General features: G+C 48.5%; 1 protein-coding gene across 1 annotated transcript in view; it reads right to left on the bottom strand.

Annotated features, from left to right (window-relative positions):
* The window catches only part of LARGE1 (LARGE xylosyl- and glucuronyltransferase 1), a 513,664-nt gene that overhangs the window by 493,499 nt on the left and 919 nt on the right, over positions 1-19,246 (bottom strand). The gene's annotated exons all lie outside the window — the stretch shown is intronic.

Here is a 19,246-nt window from a genome sequence, read left to right as displayed (position 1 = left end):
TGATAGTACTTACATTTATTTCCTCCTCTCTCTCAATAAGATGGTCACAAGAGTCCTCCTAAAATCAAACCAGCCCACTGTGCAACTACCCAAGACACCTCCCACCCATTTCCTCTCCCACCCATGTAGAAGCCTTCCTCCTGGCCCCTTACTCACTGAGAAGTTATTTTCTGGGACAGCTCATGGTAGATCCTGTAAACAAGTGCTCTCCCAATCTTATTCAGCAGGAAGTGGATGGGAGGTCCAGAAAGATCACACTGGCTGGGCCAGCTCCTCACAGCAGGACCCATTTACACTCTTCCCCATCAGAAGGGAATGAGGCAACAAATGCTCTCCACTCTTCTGCAAGATGGCTGCCAACACCTGCACGCAGCATGGGGATGCCAACAGTCCTTTCTGGCATTGCCGTTTCAATGACCACATCTAAATGTTACCATGAGAAGAACACTTCTTGCAATGTAATGCTTCCGAGGGTGGCACCAAGTGAGACAGCCATGTAACAAAACTTATCCCAGGACTTTGTTGCCCATCCAAGAGGCAGGACATAAAACCTACCTGATGGGGCCCAACTCCCAAAATGCTCTATAAAAGACTCAAATTCAGAAAAGTCAAAAAAAGTTATAAGCTCTCTCGTGTTAGAAAAGGAGCTGGGTTTTACGGATCATCAAAGCCCACTGAGCAGCCTCTTGGGAGTGAGAGAGAGGATTCTTTCTAACCAAGCGATGTCTCTGGCTTTGTAAAATTTGGTGTAACAACCCAATAAATAGCAAGTGGAGTTAGATATATGGGAGCTTTTAGCCTCGAATGCAGGTAGCAAGTGTCAAAGGAAGTTGCTTTGCATGCAAACGGGACAGAGAGCAGGGAGACGATGTGTCCCAGGAGCCATGAACCACAATGAACCACAGGCCTAAGGAAGGAGAGCTCCGTGCAAGCAGGGCCTCACGTCTCATTCGCCTCACCCCAGTGCCCAGCACAGCGCCTGGCACACAGGAGATGACGCGTGCTCCCTGAATAAGGGAGGGAAGGAAGGGAACGCAGCAAAGCCACATCGATGACCTGCAGCCCCTGGAAACACTGATCCAGGTGATGGGAACGATGTCAAGACCTACTTAACAGAGAAGTGAGATCTCAGCCCAGCTTGAGCACCTCCAAGGAAACATCTGGATATACATGTATTCAGACAGCAACCTATACTCAGCTGTACGCAAAAGGGAGTTAAAGACTCCAAAACCTTTCAAGGTCCAGGGGTGAGGGTTTTGAGTGTTGTTTTTGGTTTGTGTGTTTTGCAGCTTTTTTTTTTCTTACCACTGCAAGTTACTAAGACAAAGCGAAAAAGAAACACGCTCTGAAAACATTCTTAGCCTTTGCCCCAGTGAACCTCTTTTGAATATCAAAACACAACTCATGAAAACAAACCAACAGGGCTACCACGTATTCCCGTGCACACCACGAAAGAGGCAAGAGTTGGGACAGATGTCTCGGGATGTACATCTAAATTGTACTGCAGGGCACCAGCGAGTGGCAGGCAGGTCAGGACGAGGCAGGCAACAGCAGTCTAGGGTGCAACAGGGGGCACGGCTCCACCTCGGGGCGGCCCTCCCCCTTGCAAGTCCAAGGCCAACTTGCTCCGCGTTTCCGGAGAACGCACGGCTTGGGTCAAACACTCACACTCCCCAGAGGGCTTTTAATTGAAAAATCACACCGAACATGTCATGTGCCAGATCCAAATGCTCACCGGGTACCAGCACCTGGGAATAAAGCGTTCCCTTCTTTCCCTCCCTTATTCAGGGAACACGCATCTCCTGTGTGCCAGGCGCTGTGCTGGGCACTGGGGTGAGGCGAATGAGATGTGAGGCCCTGCTTGCACGGAGCTCTCCTTCCTTATGGCCTGTGGTTCACTGTGGTTCATGGCGCCTGGGACACATCGTCTCCCTGCTCTCTGTCCCGTTTGCATGCAAAGCAACTTCCTTTGACACTTGCTACCTGCATTTGAGGCTAAAACATCCAATAGGGCATTCTGCCATCATCACTCCAGGGATATAGTTTCTAGAGTGCTCTCTGACTCTGAGTGATTGTGTCTGATCCTTTCATAGAAGGTGGGAACAGATCATGGAGCTTGGGAGGAAGAAAAATAAAGTTCAGGGAGCTATGGGCTGAGTTGTGTCCTCCCAAAAAGAGACGTTGAAGTCCTAAGCCCCAGGACCTCAGGATGTGACTCTATCTGGAAACAGGGTCTTTAGAGAAGATTCTAGTTAAAATGAGGTCATTAGGGTGAGCCCTAATCAAATATGACTGGTGTCTTCACAAAACAGGTGAAATTTGGACACCGAGCTGTGCAGGGGGCAGACAATGTGTCGACACACGGGGAGAAGGCAGCCATGTGACCAGAGTGGTGACAGCCAAGGACCGCCAAGGATCCAGCAAACCCCAGCAGCTGGAAGAGGCGAGGAACAACTCTCCCCTAGAGTCATCAGAGAGAGCACGGCCCTGCGGACACCCTCAGGTGGCTTGACTCTGGACTTCAAGCCTCCAGAACCACGTAACGATACACTCCCGTGGTTTTGGGCCACCCAGTTGCTGGTCCTTGGTCACGGCAGCCACAGGAAGCCCATGCAGAGGCGGTAAGCCCCGTACCCAGGGCTGAGCTGGCGAGAGCAGCAAGTAACAAGAACCCATGCTCTGTCCAAACTTCCACCTCCTGGGTCCTAGTCTCTCCGGGGCTGTGACCGGCTTTCAGTAAAGGCAATCTCTAAATCTGGGACCGCAATCCCCAGTGGCATATGAAGGGGCGCTACGATGTGGATGGAGTTTTCAAACCTTCATCCTCCTCCCAGCGAACATACATGGGCCTCAACCACCACGTCCGGCAGCAGAGGGCTTTCCGAAGCATTACCTAGGGAAGTTTCTGGATTGTAGGTAAGCAACATTCGGGTGTGGCCTTTTGGGCGGTTTTGTGATGAGGAAACAATTTGACAAGCAGCTACCTACTGGCCCCATCTTTCAGCTACGACGTTCTACTACAAACATCAGCAGACCAGACATCGGACACCTGAGCCACGTTAAAACAATAATTAACGAAGGAGTGAGCGCAGTGACAATCGCTCAGCAAGGAGAATCAAGGGCAGGCTTGTCATCTGCGGAGTTTAAGGATGGGCCCTGCACGTAAATGGAAAGTAATTCCTGACACAACAGCGACCCTTTAGGGCCTTGGGTCAAGTTCACTCATAAAAAGGCCCCTCCCTTGCAGACTTCGTTCGCTAAGACACAAAAAATACAGGACAAGGAGATTCTCTCTTACACACACCAGGCCGCACACCAGCAAAGCTCCAAGTCAAATAATCCACCCGCTCCGAGGGGAAGGGCTCCGGCCACCAGCTGTTGGGCGAATGGGAGAATCGGCTCGGGGCAGCCTCCTACCCCACTCTCTAAGAAGTCCTAAAACTTATTTCACGACCAAAGCCCACCCTCAGGGAATCTCGGAGAAGTTGTTACGGGAACCAGAGCACCCGAGGCCTATGGGGCTAAGGAGGCGAAAGGTCCAGATCCCAGAAGCCGACGCCAAGCATTGCTGGCAAACCCACAACCACTTCTCATCTGCACACAGCCTTCCCTCGACTCCTATTAAAGGGAAAAGTACACCCAAATAACACACTGAGTCAAACTCACCACGCTGTAATGGCTGGTCTGCATTTGCGTCGGTGCATCTGTTCCTAATTTGTGTTTTAAACAAGCTGTACACGTTAACAGTATTTTTCAAAACATAAACTGTTCACAAAGCTGAAACTGATGGTGTTATGGGCTGAATTGTGTCGTTCTCCCCAACCCACCAACCCACCACATTCACAGGTGGAAGTCTTAACCTCCGACACCCCAGAGCGTGGCTCTATTTGGGAACAGGGCCTTTATTATTTTTTTAATAATAATTTTTTATTATATTATGTTACTCACCATACAATACATCCCTAGTTTTTGATGTAGTGTTCCATGATTCATTACTTGTGTATAACACCCAGTGCACCATGCAATACATGCCCTCCTTACTACCCATCACCAGCCTATCCCATTCCCCCACCCCCCTTCCCTCTGAAGCCCTCAGTTTGTTTCCCAGAGTCCATAGTCTCCCATGATTCATTCCCCCTTCTGTTTACCCCCCTTTCTTCTTCCCTTTCTTCTCCTACCGATCTTCCTACTTCTTATGTTCCATAAATGAGTGAAACCATATGATAATTGTCTTTCTCTGCTTGACTTATTTCGCTTAGCATTATCTCCTCCAGTCCCGTCCATGTTGCTGCAAATGTTGAGAAATCATTCTTTTTGATGGCTGAGTAATATTCCATTGTATATATGGACTGCATCTTCTTAATCCAGTCATCTGTTGAAGGGCATCTCAGCTCCTTCCACAATTTGGCCATTGTGGACAACGCTGCTATGAACATTGGGGTGCATATGGCCCTTCTCTTCACTATGTCTGTATCTTTGGGGTAAATACCCAGTAGTGCAATGGCTGGGTCATAGGGTAGCTCAATTTTTAACTTTTTAAGGGACCTCTACACTGTTTTCCAAAGTGGCTGTACCAACTTGCATTCCCACCAACAATGTAAGAGGGACCCCCTTTCTCCACATCCTCTCCAACACTTGTTTCCTGCCTTGTCAATTTTTAATGAGATGACGAGGTTAAATGAGGTCATGAGGGTGGGTGGGGCCCTAATCCGGTATGACTGGTGTCCTCATAAGAAGAGGAGACTGGGACAAGACAGACATAGAAGGACCATGTGAAGACACAGAAAACAATGGCCATCGACAAGCCAAGGAGAGAAGCCTCCAAAGAAACAACCCAGCTGAGACCCTGATCTTGAACTTTTAGTCTCTAGTCCTGCAGGGCAATAAATGTGTTCCATAAGCCCCCCCACCCCGGCCCCCGTCAGTGGTCCTCCGTTTCGGCAGCCCAAGCAAAGTGACGCACATGAAATTCCACATTTTTAAATTGCTTTTCTTTAACCACATAACTAATGGTCTTTAAAAAAAAATCACAAAACACTACATCAGGGATTTTTTTTTTTTTTTTTTTTTTGGCCATTTCCTTAAAAGCCTTGAATACCAAGCAGGGAACAGAAGGTACCACTAATGTCACTGTGTCACTGGGCAGATGGGTACCATAAGCGTGCAAGTGTCGGCCGGTAGGGAGTATAAGGGAAGCATACCCAGGAGAATAAAAAGGTTTTAGAGAAGAGACTTGTGGTCAGCTTGACAGCACTTCGAGATCTTTGGGCTAATCTTCCCACTGAGCATTCGGGGGTTTCTGCTTGCCCAGCTTCTCTTGGGAACCACTGCCTGCCCACTCTCCGAGCACTTCAAATAGGACTGATTGCTTCTCCCCCCACCCGCCCCGAGGCTGTGGTCTCAACCCTTCTAAGCTGATCCTGACCGAGACTTCCACCCCGGCTACTGGGGAAGAGATGCTCTCCCTCAGCTGCAATGAGGCGGTGGGTGGGACGTACGGCTGAGGACCGCCCCGCCTTCCCACGGCGACACTGCTTGGGAATGAAGCCGACACACAAGACAGCAGAGCCAAGAGACGGAGCGACGACTTCTTGAGGAGTGGATCTAGCACCGTCTGACGCTTCCCTCTATTTTTCAGTTACTTGAGCAGATCAAGTCCTTCCCCCCCACCCCTTAACATCAGTGTGAACGCGGTTTCTACCATTTACGTCTCAAACAGTCCTCACCGAGCCACGGAAGCACTCGGTGTACACGATCACACGTCTCGCTTCATATACAGAAGTTTTATCAAAATTTGAAGTAGGTTTACATTGGACTAAAATCCATGTAATTTCAAGGGTGCGTAATCAGGAGTGCAATGTATGAGCTCTAGGAGACACTGATGTCCCTGAAATTCTAAGGGGAAAAAAAAAAAATTTAGGTGCATAAAGGTCCGTGGCAGAAACCAACTGAGGGACGGACCGTCTACTCCACACTTCAGGATCTCAGGGGGAAGAACAGTACGATGGCCAGCTTGTTCGGAATTCTGAAATTTGAAAAACTTGCACCACCTTGCCTATTTTTAGGCTGACATCTGAAGTTTTCATCATAAACTCATTTCTAAGGACAGAATTCCCAGCATATTATAAACAGTAACACTTTAAAATAAAACTTTTGCATCGCATTTTTAAACAGAACCTAACCATCTGAGACCCATCATTCATTTTAAAAATTCAAGAGCAAGTTCTGTTTTCTGAGGTCTGAAAAATTTTAACATTCCTTAGCACGAGAAAGGGGCCCAGATGTCCTGTTTCTAACTCCAAGTGTAAACAGGGGAGAGAGTGTGCAGAGGGGTGCCTTGTGGCCGTGCCTAGCAGAAGGTTCCCACCCGCCCATTTCAAACAGTTCCTCTGGGTGGGGCCGTCTGAAGGGTTTGCTACTCAAGAGCAGAGTACCAGAGGGAGATCGGTGTTGAGTAAGAGATATGCCTTTATAAACAGGGCGGCAGGGGGGCGGAGGGGAGGGATGACTGGGAAATGGAAGGATGAGCCATGGACCTAGGAGGGATGGCCTCAGTCCAATCAATTGCAGGGGAGGATCCATAGGTGAGGCTGAAAATCTGAAAACTGATTCCCTTAAAACCATCCACACCTGCACTCTCCATGGCAAGGCTTCATTCACGTATCCCCAGGGGTCTGTACGTCCGAGTGTCAAGACACCTGGGCTAGCCGACTGCGGGACAGAGGTTCAGAGGAAATGTTCTACAGACAGAACTGGGGTCCCGTCTCTGGCTTTACACTTGGGCAAAAACCCCACCTCTGCACCTCGGTTTCCCCATGGGTAAAATGAACTGCACAGCTCAGAGGGTTGCAGTAAGGATCAAAAGGCATCAGGCATGGAAAGCATATCTACTCAGCACACAAGACGCACTCAAGGAATGGTTGCTACAGTTGGCATCCCCATTATTACTGCTACTGTTATCTTAAAAATGCTGAAGCACAACTTGCTAAGGAAGAATCCTCTCCTATCCCATTGACTGGCTCTCATCTCCTTTCCCGGGCAGAGCGCAAATTCCCCATGAGAGAAGGGCGCAAGGTGGACAGAAAGTTCCCGGAAAAATGGCCTCAGGTGATGAGTGGGTTAGGGTTTGCCGTTACATTCAGGGTCTCTGCAAGCTTTCTGAGATCTCTGGACAGGGCTGGAAAGACAAAGCGTGTGGCCCCCTCCTCTGCCCCCCAAGAGCCATCTGTCTCCTTATTTTACCAGGCACAAGCACCGTAAGTCAGGGGCAAAGAGCACATAGTGAGGGAGAGGGGAGAACGAGTGGGGAAGCTCTAAATAATAACAAAATTACAACAGCTAATACTTACTGAGTGCTTTCTGTGTGTGGCTCTGTCCTAAGCATTACACACACATTAACAGATTTAATGAGCTCAAAAATGCTGTTTCAATAGGAGTTATGGATAAATCCAAGCAGAAGAAAAAGGGAAATGTCAATAAGTTAGAGCCAGAGAAAGCATCCCTTGGTGTGTATTAAGTCAGACTACCACTGGAAAAGCAGCAGGGCTTCGTGAACCATGAAACCAACGCTGTGCCAAGTGCACGTTTATAAAGTGTTGCCGGTGCTTGGATCACACACACCCCCTGATAAGCCCGAGGTTCATCTATCACTCTTCCGTGATTCGCTAAGCAAACCCATTCATGCAGCACCAATGTCTGGCTTACAAGGGCAGTGTGATAAAAACCCAAACGGACCTCACAAATACTAGAGGCAATCCTAAGCACCCACCAGAAACACTCTGGTTATCTGAAGAGGGGTCTTTGGGCACTGGGGCTGAGCTTCCTTCCTACAAGCTTAGCCATGCTCCCCAGCCACTCCCCATCACTGATAATCTCTCCGTCAACCACATCTCTCTCTGCAACTGGTTCTCCAAAGGACGTCTGATGGGTGTGAAGCCCAGTTAAACAGAAACCATGGTCAAAGACTCTATCAGCACCTAGTGACCAACAGCACAGCCAGGAAGAATAATCAAACACTTGCAGGAAAGAACCAACCTTCTCCATCAGGGTTTACAATGCCTAAGGGGAGAGGAAGGAGGAGGCTGAAGATCAGAGAAAAGGGGGAGAGCAGAGAGACATGCAAAATTAAGGCAGCAGAGAGAAGAGGGTGAGGTGAGGGTGACACAGAGACATCCAATAAGAACAAGACAAGGGAAGCAGCGGGGAGACAAAGGTGCTTCACGTTCTGCTCCGCCAAACTTCAACATTCAGCTTCGAGGGTCTGGGGAAAGGCATGTCTCGGTCTGGAGAGGTGGCAAGGGCCCCTTCCCCACCTCCTCCAGCACGTTCGCCCTGCTGGTCCCAGGCAAGGGGGCGTGAGCTCTTCCGACTCGGGAATACCTTGAAAGGTAATCCACACACACGCACCCCATGCGCCCCCGCAGTGCACTGGAATCCTCCAGGTTCAGCGAGAAAGGGTTTGTATTATGCCCGGACAGCAAATGAAATCCAAACTAGCAACCAGAGCCACCATGCAGAGAGCAGACAGCCTGGTCCAGGCGTGCGGCGAAACACAGAAGATTTCCCCGTCCGCAGACACACCCTTCTACTGAAGGGCTCACGCGCTCTGGCAAGGTAGCCAGCCTGGAGCCCTGGGAATATGGCATATGCCAAGTGCAGAAGCAGAGGCCGGCACAGGGCACAGGTGCAGTTTAGAGCCCAGTATTGGGAAAACCCTGCAGGAAGGGCTGCCTGAACTGGGCTGTGCAGGAAAAACAGGGGTGGTCCTAGGCAGATAGACGGAAAGAGCTTATCACACAGAAAGAGAGGTATGTGCACAGCTTAGCAGGTGTGGGGGGAAAATAACCAGTAAGCAGAAAACAAAACAAAACAATGAGGTAGGGACTGCAGATGCATGAAGCAGGGGCGGGATGGGGGGGGGAGGAGACACGGCTACAGAGAAAGGTGGGGGGGGGGCAGTTCATAATAAGCTTTATGTGTCCTGATAAGAAAGTTGGAAGTTTTCCAGGGGCCAAGTGTGAGCCCATGAGCGTAAATACACAGAACATTCTTTTTTAATTTATTTATTTATTTGACAGAGAGAGAGAGAGAGACAGCCAGCGAAAGAGGGAACACAAGCAGGGGGAGTGGGAGAGGAAGAAGCAGGCTCCCGGCGATGAGCCTGATGCAGGGCTCAATCCCAGAACACCAGGATCACGCCCTGAGCCGAAGGCAGACACTTAACAACTGAGCCACCCAGGTGCCCCAATACACAGAACATTCTAGAAAAGCCCTTGTTCTTTAAAGATTAAAAATAAAGGCTCTCTTATCGATAATGGATCAGGCTAGCCTGCTTGAAAAACTCTGTTTTCCAGAATGGCTTCCTCGGCAATTCGGAAAGGTGGGCGCTGCCGTCTCCCGGCAAGGCTGTCCTCAGGCAGACAAACACCGCCGGTCCCAGGAAGCACTTTACTTCTAAGGTAGATCGGAAGGCCCAATGGCAGAGCTCCAGCCATTTTGCTCTCTGCCCACTGAAGCTGCTTTAGGAACCACCCATGAGGAAAAGAATTGTCTCTACCCATCCCTCATTGGGTGTCATCCAAGGCTAGGAAAAAGGTTGTTCTATAACCCTGGGCTCATTGGAACAAACCCCCAGTAAAAGACTCTGGAGAGTGCATTTTCACCCAAGCCCCATCCCCATGCCCAGCCATGCCAAGGGAGAAAGTGCTATTTCAAGAATTGCTGCCACTTTCACGAGTAAACTTTACTCCAATGAGGCTGCTTTCCAGTGGGCAACGAAGACCATCTCAGACTTCTGTACCAATGATGGGGACCCGAGAAAAGTTCAGAAGCTCCTCTCGGCTTCCATCCCCACTGTGCCCGTTCTAGCCAGTGGTCTTCACACCTTTGTGCAGGAACTAAGGAAAAGCCTGTTCAATGGCCTCCCAGCTTCCATCTCTCCCCACTCCAGTCTGCCTCCAATACTGTTACTAGGCTCATCTTCCTAAAAGAGCAGGGGGAAAGGCAGAGGGAGAGAGAGAGAAGCAGACTCCCCGCTGAGCAGGGAACCCAATGCACGACTCGATCCCAGGACCCCGGGATCATGACCTCAGCCAAAGGCAGACGCTTAACCAACTGAGCCACCCAGGCGCCCCTAAAATAGAGCTTTTAATACATCATCCTCCTGATCAGAAGTCGCCCTGCCTTCCGAGAGCCCACAGCCCCCAACCTAGCTTGCCAAGTTCATCTCCAACTCCTTGCTAACAGAAACCCAAGCTGGCCTATCCTGTAACCCAGAAATAACGTATTTGTCAACCTAACCTGGCCCCTTGACCTCCCTGTAATTCTTCTGTTCAGATTTTAACCATCCTGCATCCAAAGACCCAACTCAAATCCTACCTCCACCGAGTTTAAGCAGCTAAAGTAAACTCCCGCCTCTGACTTCCCATCCAGCTTCAATAATCCACAACCATTCACTGCACTGCAGTATGGTTTCTATTCCTGCTCCGAACCGTTTGTTTGAATCTTCTATTGCTGCTTAACTTATCACATAGTCTTTTAAATCTCTCCAATGATGTTTCTTGAGGGCAAGGACAGCAGGCTTTCCATTTAATTTAATAAATGATTACTTTAGGATTTCTAAGTGCTAGGAGTGTAGCAAGACATACCCATAGGTACACGAAGGGGCAAACCCAGCCACACTGCTTAAGGAGCTGAACCACAAGTGAGGGAGTAAGAAAAGTATCTGATTGGGATGCCTGGGTGGCTCAGTCGGTGAAGCATCTGCCTTCGGCTCAGGTCATGATCCTGGGGTCCTGGGATCAAGCCCCACATCAGGCTCCCTGCTCAGCGGGGAGCCTGCTTCTCCCTCTCCCTCTGCCTGCTGCTCCCCCTGCTTGTGCTCTCTTTCTCTCAAATAAATAAACAAAATCCTCAAAGGAAAAAAAAGTATCTGGACACTGACAATGTCAAGCAGAAGAGGATGAGCAGTCTTCGGGGTTTGGGGGCAATGCCTCCTCCCACGCTGTTCTTCCATTTCCTACTCACTAAGACTGAGATCGAATATTCTGTTCTTTGACTCCCTCAAGCGTAATGCTACCCAACACACTGTGCCCACTCACTGTCCTTCATTCGTGCCTTTATTAGCTTCCACCTCCCTCACCGAGACAAGGCTACTGGTGATGGCAGGTAATCTGACCTCTGGTTCCCGATGCCAAGCCGAGACCTGCACATCGCGAGAGGTCAGGGAATGCTGGCCAAGGAGGGCTGGCTGAGTGGCTGTTGCGGGAGTGCAGGAAATGACATCAAGGGTATACGGATGCCCGGGGCCTGTAGGCAGGAGAGATGTTGACTGCACAGAGAAAGGACAGACAATGGCCGAGTCTGATCCAACAAACGGAGAAGCACTAACAGGCCCATGTGGAAAACCGGCGGCATTTTTAGGCAACAGCCAATAGGCCAGGACTAGAGAAGAGCCGCAGAGTCTTAGGGCAGACGGCGAGTGGAGACAAGCGGGGAGGCTGAGCTGAGCCCTGGCCCCATGCTTCGTGGCTGTGTGACGCGGGCAAGCCTCAGCTTCCACACCCGGCGAGTGGGAGAGGAAGTGTCCACCGCCTAGCGTGCCGTAAGGCTGAAACGACACGAAATGATCCAATGGAAGAGGGCCTGGCACGAAGGAGGTCCTTGAGGGACACGCTTCTGGGTGTGGCACAGGCTGACGTAGAGCAACCAAGGGAAGGGAAGGGGCTGAGGACAGACACCGAAAAGTCACAGGTGTGAGAACGCAGAGCCACGGGCTGCGTGGGGAGGTCGGGAAGCCCGGGTTCTGGGCCTGCCTCCTCTCCGGATCATTCTCTTTAGCTCCCTGGCCTTAACAAACACAGCTGTGGCAGGAAGGCGTTGGGGGGGCAAGGTTCCCTCCAGCCCTGGTGGTGTCTCCACACGGCAGCTCTGCCCCTGAGGCCAAGAACTTCTGACACGGAAAATCCGGGGGGGGGGGGGTGATTCAAGAAAACAGAGAAAGGAGAGCCGATACCAAGATGGCAGGGCGAGGTCTCCCCGAGGAGACACAGGGCTCAGGCCTTCCCAAGCTTTCCCAAGCCCCCCCCCTCCTCCTCCTGAGAGGGAGCCACACCCCCCAGCTCCAGCCAGGTCACTCCACGATCTCCCTCCCCAGCACCCGAAAGAGCATCCGCAACAATCCACGCTTTTCCAGGCCTTTTCCAGGCCCCCTGGCAGGTCCGTCCAGGCTTTAGGGCCCGCCCATTCGTCTGGTGCCAGAGAAGTCAAAATGCCCACAAAGTGAGAGCAAAGGAAACCCGCCACGCATGCCGGGCCTGTACTCCCCTTGCCTCGTGACAAGGCCATCAGCGTCTGAACCACAGCAATGACCCCGAAGAGAATTCAGTTTGCTGACCTGAAACGTCCTTCACATTTTTTAAAATAACATCTTCCTGGAGAGGCCTCGAGTCTGCTCGTCCTCTGGGGTTCCTGCGCCCTCCCTCTCCCGGCACCTCCCCCACGCCCCCTCCCCCCAGCAGTGCGGGGACACACGCCTTATTTCACGCAGACCTACTAAGCACCGGGCACCGTGCCCTGCTGCTCGCTCTGCCTGTACCTCCCTTGGCTCCGTTAACGACCAAGAAATGCCATTCCCAGATGAGCGCTGACATCAGTCAAGGAGGCTGGCATGTTAGGGATCTACACAACTATTCTGGAAACAAAAGGGGAGAGGGGGGTGTTTCCCAGGAGCCACAGAAACGTGAACCTTACTCAATAATAAACAGGTGACCGATGTATCCAAGGCGATCCCTAACCACGCAATCACACTGGAGAGCCCATGATTCCCTGCTTGGATTTACATGAAAAAAAGAAGAAACAACAACAACAACAAAAAAAAACAGGAAGAAAGAAATTCCCACATGTCTATGTTCCACTGTAAATCGTCCTAAATTCTAGTGCTTCTTCCGTGGAAAGATCAGCAAGCCCTTTCTCCCCAACTGGCCTTGGTACTTCAAAAAAGGCCTATGTGAAGAGCAAACCTCTCCCAGGAGTCAGGGCTCCATCTCCATCTTCATTTGCTGCCTGTCCAAAGCGCAGCGCCGTAATGTGACAAGAGAGGCTAAAATTACCGGTGATATGGCACTTTCCATTCCAGCCCCAGCCTGTGATTATCTACAACTCCAGGTTGCCCCAAATTACCTCTGGAGCCTCAAACGCCTTACATTTGATTTCATTCCTAGAACAAATACTTTTCTGGAAACTTTCATAAGAGATAAAGGAACAAAAACCCAAAAAGCACTAGATATCTCAGTGGCGGGGAAAGAAGAGCCAGCAGGCAAGCATGACTCTGAACGTCTCCTACGCTTATCGCCTCTCCCGTATACCGAGGCAGAAGCCCATTAATTCCACGTCACCGCAATTATGAAAACTCAGAATCCTAGAAACTCTTACCTAATTTATTTTTTTTAATTTTTTAAAGATTTTATATATTTATTTGAGAGAGAGAAGGAGGGGTGGGAAGGGGCAGAAGAAGAAGGAGATGCAGACTCCCGGCCGAGCAGAGTGCCTGAGAGGTGGGGCTCGATCCCAGGACCCTGAGATCAGGATCTGAGCCAAAGGCAGAGGCTTAACTGGCTGAGCCACCCAGGCGCCCCGTTACCTAATTTACTCTTTAAACCACTTCTGTTCTTGATACATTCTTAGAGGTAGAACCTCAGTGGGGACGGTTAAGGAACTCAAGGAGGTGAGTAGTTACGACTGCTATCCCCAGGAAGAACAGCAGTTAAACAAGTAAATCTGCCCCCAAGTAACTAGGTAAGTGAGGGAACACTAGGAGCTGGTGAGTGGTTATGAAAGTTGACATAATTACTGGGCTTCTTTCAGAAATACAGTTCCATATTAGGGTCCCTGGCAGGTGAACGTGGGGAGTTACTTGTTAAAACATTGGAAAAGTTTGTATTAAAAAATCCTTGGTTTCATGTAACAGATAAGACTCCCAAAAGCATCCATCATGATTGTCTTAATCAAATAACTTGAAATACAATAAAGGAACTAGCTATTAAAAAGAGCCTTTTATGAATCCATTTCGTAAAATAAAAATCTTTTGTACCCCAATTACTTATCTTAAAATGTTTGCCTTTAAAATCAGATTTTATAAGCCAAATTCTGCTAAAATAGGGCACTCATATACTTAGCGTCAATACTGAAATAAAAAAAAAAAAAACCTTATATTTACATTACACTCACTTTGAATCTCCTCTTTCCAATAAGCACTGCCCTCTATAGCCAGGAGATCAATGCCTGAGCAGTGAGGACCCTTCTTTCTAGAACACAAATGTGGAGGCATAAAATTAAATTAGTTTTCATTTTTCCCAACCTGTGCATCTACACAACTGCTTTTCTGCATCCATTTTTCTTCCAAACATCTCTTCCTCACACTCACCCAAGAGCTTGCCTACAAGGTAAACCGCACTCCACACCCTCCACCCCTACCCCCTCCCCCACCGCCTCGCCTCACCCTTCTGCAGCAAATGAAAGGGCTCCTTTTTCCATGGTAAAGTCTAGGCTTTGCAAAATCCCCAAGGGTCAACTGGAAACAATCAAAATTTTCAGCATTGCTTTTTATCACAACGTACTTAATTCTCGAGTCATTCTCAAAGAATAGGTAACATCAAAACCAACTTGTTTTCATATTATTTAAGAAGTTAGCAGGCAAGTCTAGATGCTTATGTGTGAATGGCCTAAAAGATCACAGAGAAAGATCAGAGAATCTACAAGCAACACGGCAAAGACTTCGTGATTCTTTTCTTCACCATTGTCTACCCGTGACGTTCTATATTTCAGGGTAGGGTACACCCTTGAACTTGGCAGGCCTCTTCCCATTTCAGAGCCAGAAATCTTAAATAGTCGGAGCTTTGCCACTAACTTAGACAAACCCATTCCCTCTCTGGGCCCTAAATTCCTAGTTGCAAGGTACAGAACTCATGTATAGAGACAATGCCTGAAGCCCAGAGAGGTCAAGCCGTATTCTAATGTCACACAGCAAGTTAGCAACAGATGACGCAAGACCAGACCCAGATCTCCTAATTTTACTTAAATCACCCTGCCTCCCACTCAACACAGGTAAAGACAACACAGGTAAAACACACACAGAGGCTTCTTTTCCCTCCATTCTCTGGCTCCTACTTTTGAAAAAAATTAAATATATTTTGCCTTGGGGCTCACTGCTGCAACTGTGATTCCTTTCTCCCTAACAACCTCCAGCAGTTACACTGTTGCTTTTCTTCTTCACTATACAGTTTCCCCATCCCACAACATGTACACACATACACACACACGGACACACACGGACACACACACACACACACACACACACACACACTCATCCTCATTAAACTCTTCCTTTTCCAACAGCAAAGAAAGTTCAGGCCAGAACTGAACTGACTCAAATACGAGAACCTTGTTCTAGTGCTAAATGGGGCCATAACTCTACCCAGAAGCTGATCTGACAAAATGGAATTTGTTCTCGGAGAGAAGGACTTTTCCCCCATACTATATCATTTGTCAAGGAACATTGTCATTTCTCCCACTGCTGCATAATCACATAAGGAAAGCCCCAAATGGAATGCACATACACAAGAGGACGGACTTACGGTGGATAAGGGACCCTTTCTTTATTTGCATTGCTCACAGTTTTTTTTAAAAGAACAGGCAAAGTGCGAAATGTAAAAGGATAGAGGACAAAAAAGAAAACTCCTTTCCCTGTTTTTATTAACAATGTGGGATAATCAACTAGCACTCTTGGATCATATCCAGAAACCATTCTTGTCACCATTTGAATGCACGGAGCATGAGCTAGTCCCCAGCATGGAGTCCTCTTAACTTATCTCCCTTCTGACACCAGGCTTCCCTTCTCCCAGAACACCTTCCAGCCACATGAACTAATGCGTGTTCTCCATATACAGTACATGTTTTAAGGTTTCCATGCTGTTCTTTGGACCTGGGACTCCCTTCCTTTCTACTCCTCTGGCAGACTCAAACTTGTCCTTGCCACAAACCTACACAACAGCACTTAGCTCGTGATGACGGCTCGTTCCCTGGACCTCTGCTTCCCTGAACGAAGTGTGAAACCTCTGTAGCCTCCACGAGGAGCATGGCATCTGCCACATAATAGATGTTCCACGTGGTCAGGGAGGAAGGGAGTGCGCGAGGACCTCTCCATGTCAAACGCGCTGGAGGACAGCGGCAAAACAACATCCCTCGTGGATTCTGTGAGGTGGCTGTATTGCTCAAATGTGTCAGCGGCAGGGTGCCTGGAGCTCTCGGTCCCCTGGGACTGACTTACCCGTTCCCCACTCAACCTTGTGTGCTCCCTACTCTCTGAGAACTCTGGCTCAAAAATGCCTTCCTATTATTCACAGACCCTAAGGAAGACCAGTATTCTGCCTCAACTTCTTACTCTCCCTCTGCCACCTGGCGTCCCTAAAATTCACAAGACTTCATTCATGCCTTAGGACCACAGTATATATATATATCTTTTCCAGGACCAGTCTTCACTAGTTGATGCTCAATGGCAAATTTAGTAGTGTTTTCCTGCTCCAATCTCTTACCCCTTGGCTACACTGTGCCTATGAGAACCAATCTATAAAGCTTAATAGCAGAAATAAAGCTTTATGCTGACCATTTTCCTTAGACCACAACAATAGCTCCCTTCAAACTACCTAAATACGCGCTACCCATATGGGTAAAAGATCACAAATGTGGTCTACCGGACCCCAGAGTTCAGGAAAATGTAATAACTCATGTTGGTTCACAGGTTCCAAACACTGTGTCTAATTCCATATGCTGAGCTGGGGCTTTTAGAAAACAGTGAGTCCTAAATCTTGGTGGCATTTGCCTTTTTTGGTGCCAGTATTCTGAACCGGATAATCTCTTCTTGGACTCTGCCTCTCACCTTTTCTGCCGGCCCTCCTCTGGAGTCAGCTTTGACAAGACCTGGCCACAGGGGTAAGGTAAGCCTGGGTGATGGGGCTTTGTTCTTTAGCAAAAGAGAATTATCTTCCAATTCTGCTGGAAGAAACCTAGACGCTAATGATTTAATGCTGTTAAAAGTGCAGAGAGCATCTGAGAGAAAAGTGCACACCGGACTGCCAAAGGTTATATGTGTAACAAGACAAGGTATATATTTTTAAGGGATGGCGGTGTGACAGAGTGGATTCTAGACTCCATTTAGAATGGATGATTTTATGTGATTTTTATGAAGACTGCAGGTGATGTGCAGTCCAAAACCAAAAAAAAAAAAAAAAAAAAAAAAGCAGTTCTGATTACAAACCCTCAGGGAACACAAAGTTAGCATGGTCTAATGCCCGAAGGATGGAGTTTGCAGGAGATTCTGTCTCCCCGAAATGTATAGCCCTCATACGCTCAGAACTCTGCAGTTAACAAGTCCTGACTTGTCCAAATAACACTTTAGATGTGATCGGGCCCATCATTCAAGCATTTGGAATCCACTCATTCACGCAAGCATACATCAGGTACCGAAAAGTCAAGTTCACGAGCCCTAATGATAAACCACAGTCTTTTGTAACATGGGTCCTTGTGTTTTCTTCCTTCGTGGTGGAATAGAAGACTAGTCCCCCTAGTGTCCTGCCACTGTAGGTGGCTGGAGGATGGAAACACTCCTGCATTCTGCATCCACATTAAATCACAGCTCAGGAACCCAAAACCCCAGGTAAACCTTCACATCCTCCCAATGAGATGGAAGCTCTCCAGGACCTAGAAGTAGACAGGAAAACCTGACGTTTCATTTCCAAGGCCCTTAGAGTTCTGGTTTAAAAGCCACTGTGATCTGCATTACCTCACACCAAAAAGTTAACCCACTAGCCAGCACGCTTCACTACGTGAAGGAAAAGGACCCACACTTGTCAGTGGACAACTGCCCACTCCAGAATGATCCAACATTTGCTTTGAAAACCTCTCTGTCCTACTGGGCAGATTTATTTCTTGTCCTTGCCACTACTTAAAAACCCACTAATGTCTAAATCTTCACAACTTCTGCCTCTCTGTTCCAGTTAGTTTTCTTCCTGGTAGGGAATTAACAGGGCCAGCCTCGATAAATGTGTGTTCTCCTCAAACAATTTTCACTGAAGTAAAACACTCTTGAAATATAAAGGTACACTAAGATGTGTGAAACCTTAAAGCCAGGTGGTTTTTTTTTGGTGGTGTTTTGTGTTTGTTTGTTTTTTTTAATCCCCAGTGAGGACTCATGCCCGTGAGTAATTCATTCATGTCACCCATTTGTGAGATATGCTAAAAGAAAACACCACATATTCCTTTCCTAATTTAGAACCTTCCCTTGTCTTAAGTCTACCAAAGCTGACTCCTGGGGAGGGAAGAGAGATAAGGAGAAAAATGAGACTGAAGTGACTGCATCCACGGAGTGAATAACCACTTTGGGTTTCCACCTGTGTCAGAGAGGGACCAATCTGCATTTAGGGGAGGTGACCGCCCCACCTGCTGCCCCACCTCATCCCCCCAAGAAGGAAGCAGGAGCCCAAATGCTCTCTTGGGGAACTTACATAAGACCCTGTAAAACTTCCTGTGACATTCACGGAAAATGTAAGCTGCTATTTTGCTCCCTCAGGAGATCATTTTAATGGACCGAGTGACAAAATTCACGGATTCGGAATTCAACAGAAACCTGCTCAACCGAGGTACATCAGCTCAGGGAGGAGAAAAATCCATCCCCATTAAACAGGGTCACCCGGGGGATGGATTCAATGTAGGAGAGACAATCTGTTCCCTCCTAAGTGACCCATTTAAAATCAGATTGTTCCAGGGAACTCTCATAGGTTTAATAAATTTCAAACAGGCAAGGACAGCCTTGTAGGACTGAGGTTCCTTAAAAAGGAAAATGTTAAAGAAGGTAATAAAACAATCAACAAAATGACTTAAGGATGCACGAACTTTGGAGTCAGCCACTGTACCCTTCAGCAAGAGACATTCACAGCAATGCCTGGATCGCTATACACTGATCTCTCATCATAAGCAGCTTTGTCTAACAGGACGGCCACGCTGCTTTGGTTTCCTCTCTACAGACAGCGCTGCCACCCAACCACTCTGTCCTGTAGAGGGACTTGAAAGCTCTGGCTGCTCACCCTAAATAGCCTCGACTCTACACCAAGGAGCAAAGAAAAGTTCTTCACAGGATCACACCAGGAAAGGCAGGTGAGGATCACCCAAGAGGGACAGCGAAAAACACAGCAGG

The sequence above is a fragment of the Ursus americanus genome, chromosome 17 (genome assembly GCF_024610735.1).
Source record: "Ursus americanus isolate L20-20 chromosome 17, mUrsAme1.1.p, whole genome shotgun sequence".
NCBI lineage: Eukaryota > Metazoa > Chordata > Mammalia > Carnivora > Ursidae > Ursus > Ursus americanus.
This window is presented reverse-complemented; position numbering and strand designations above follow the sequence as displayed.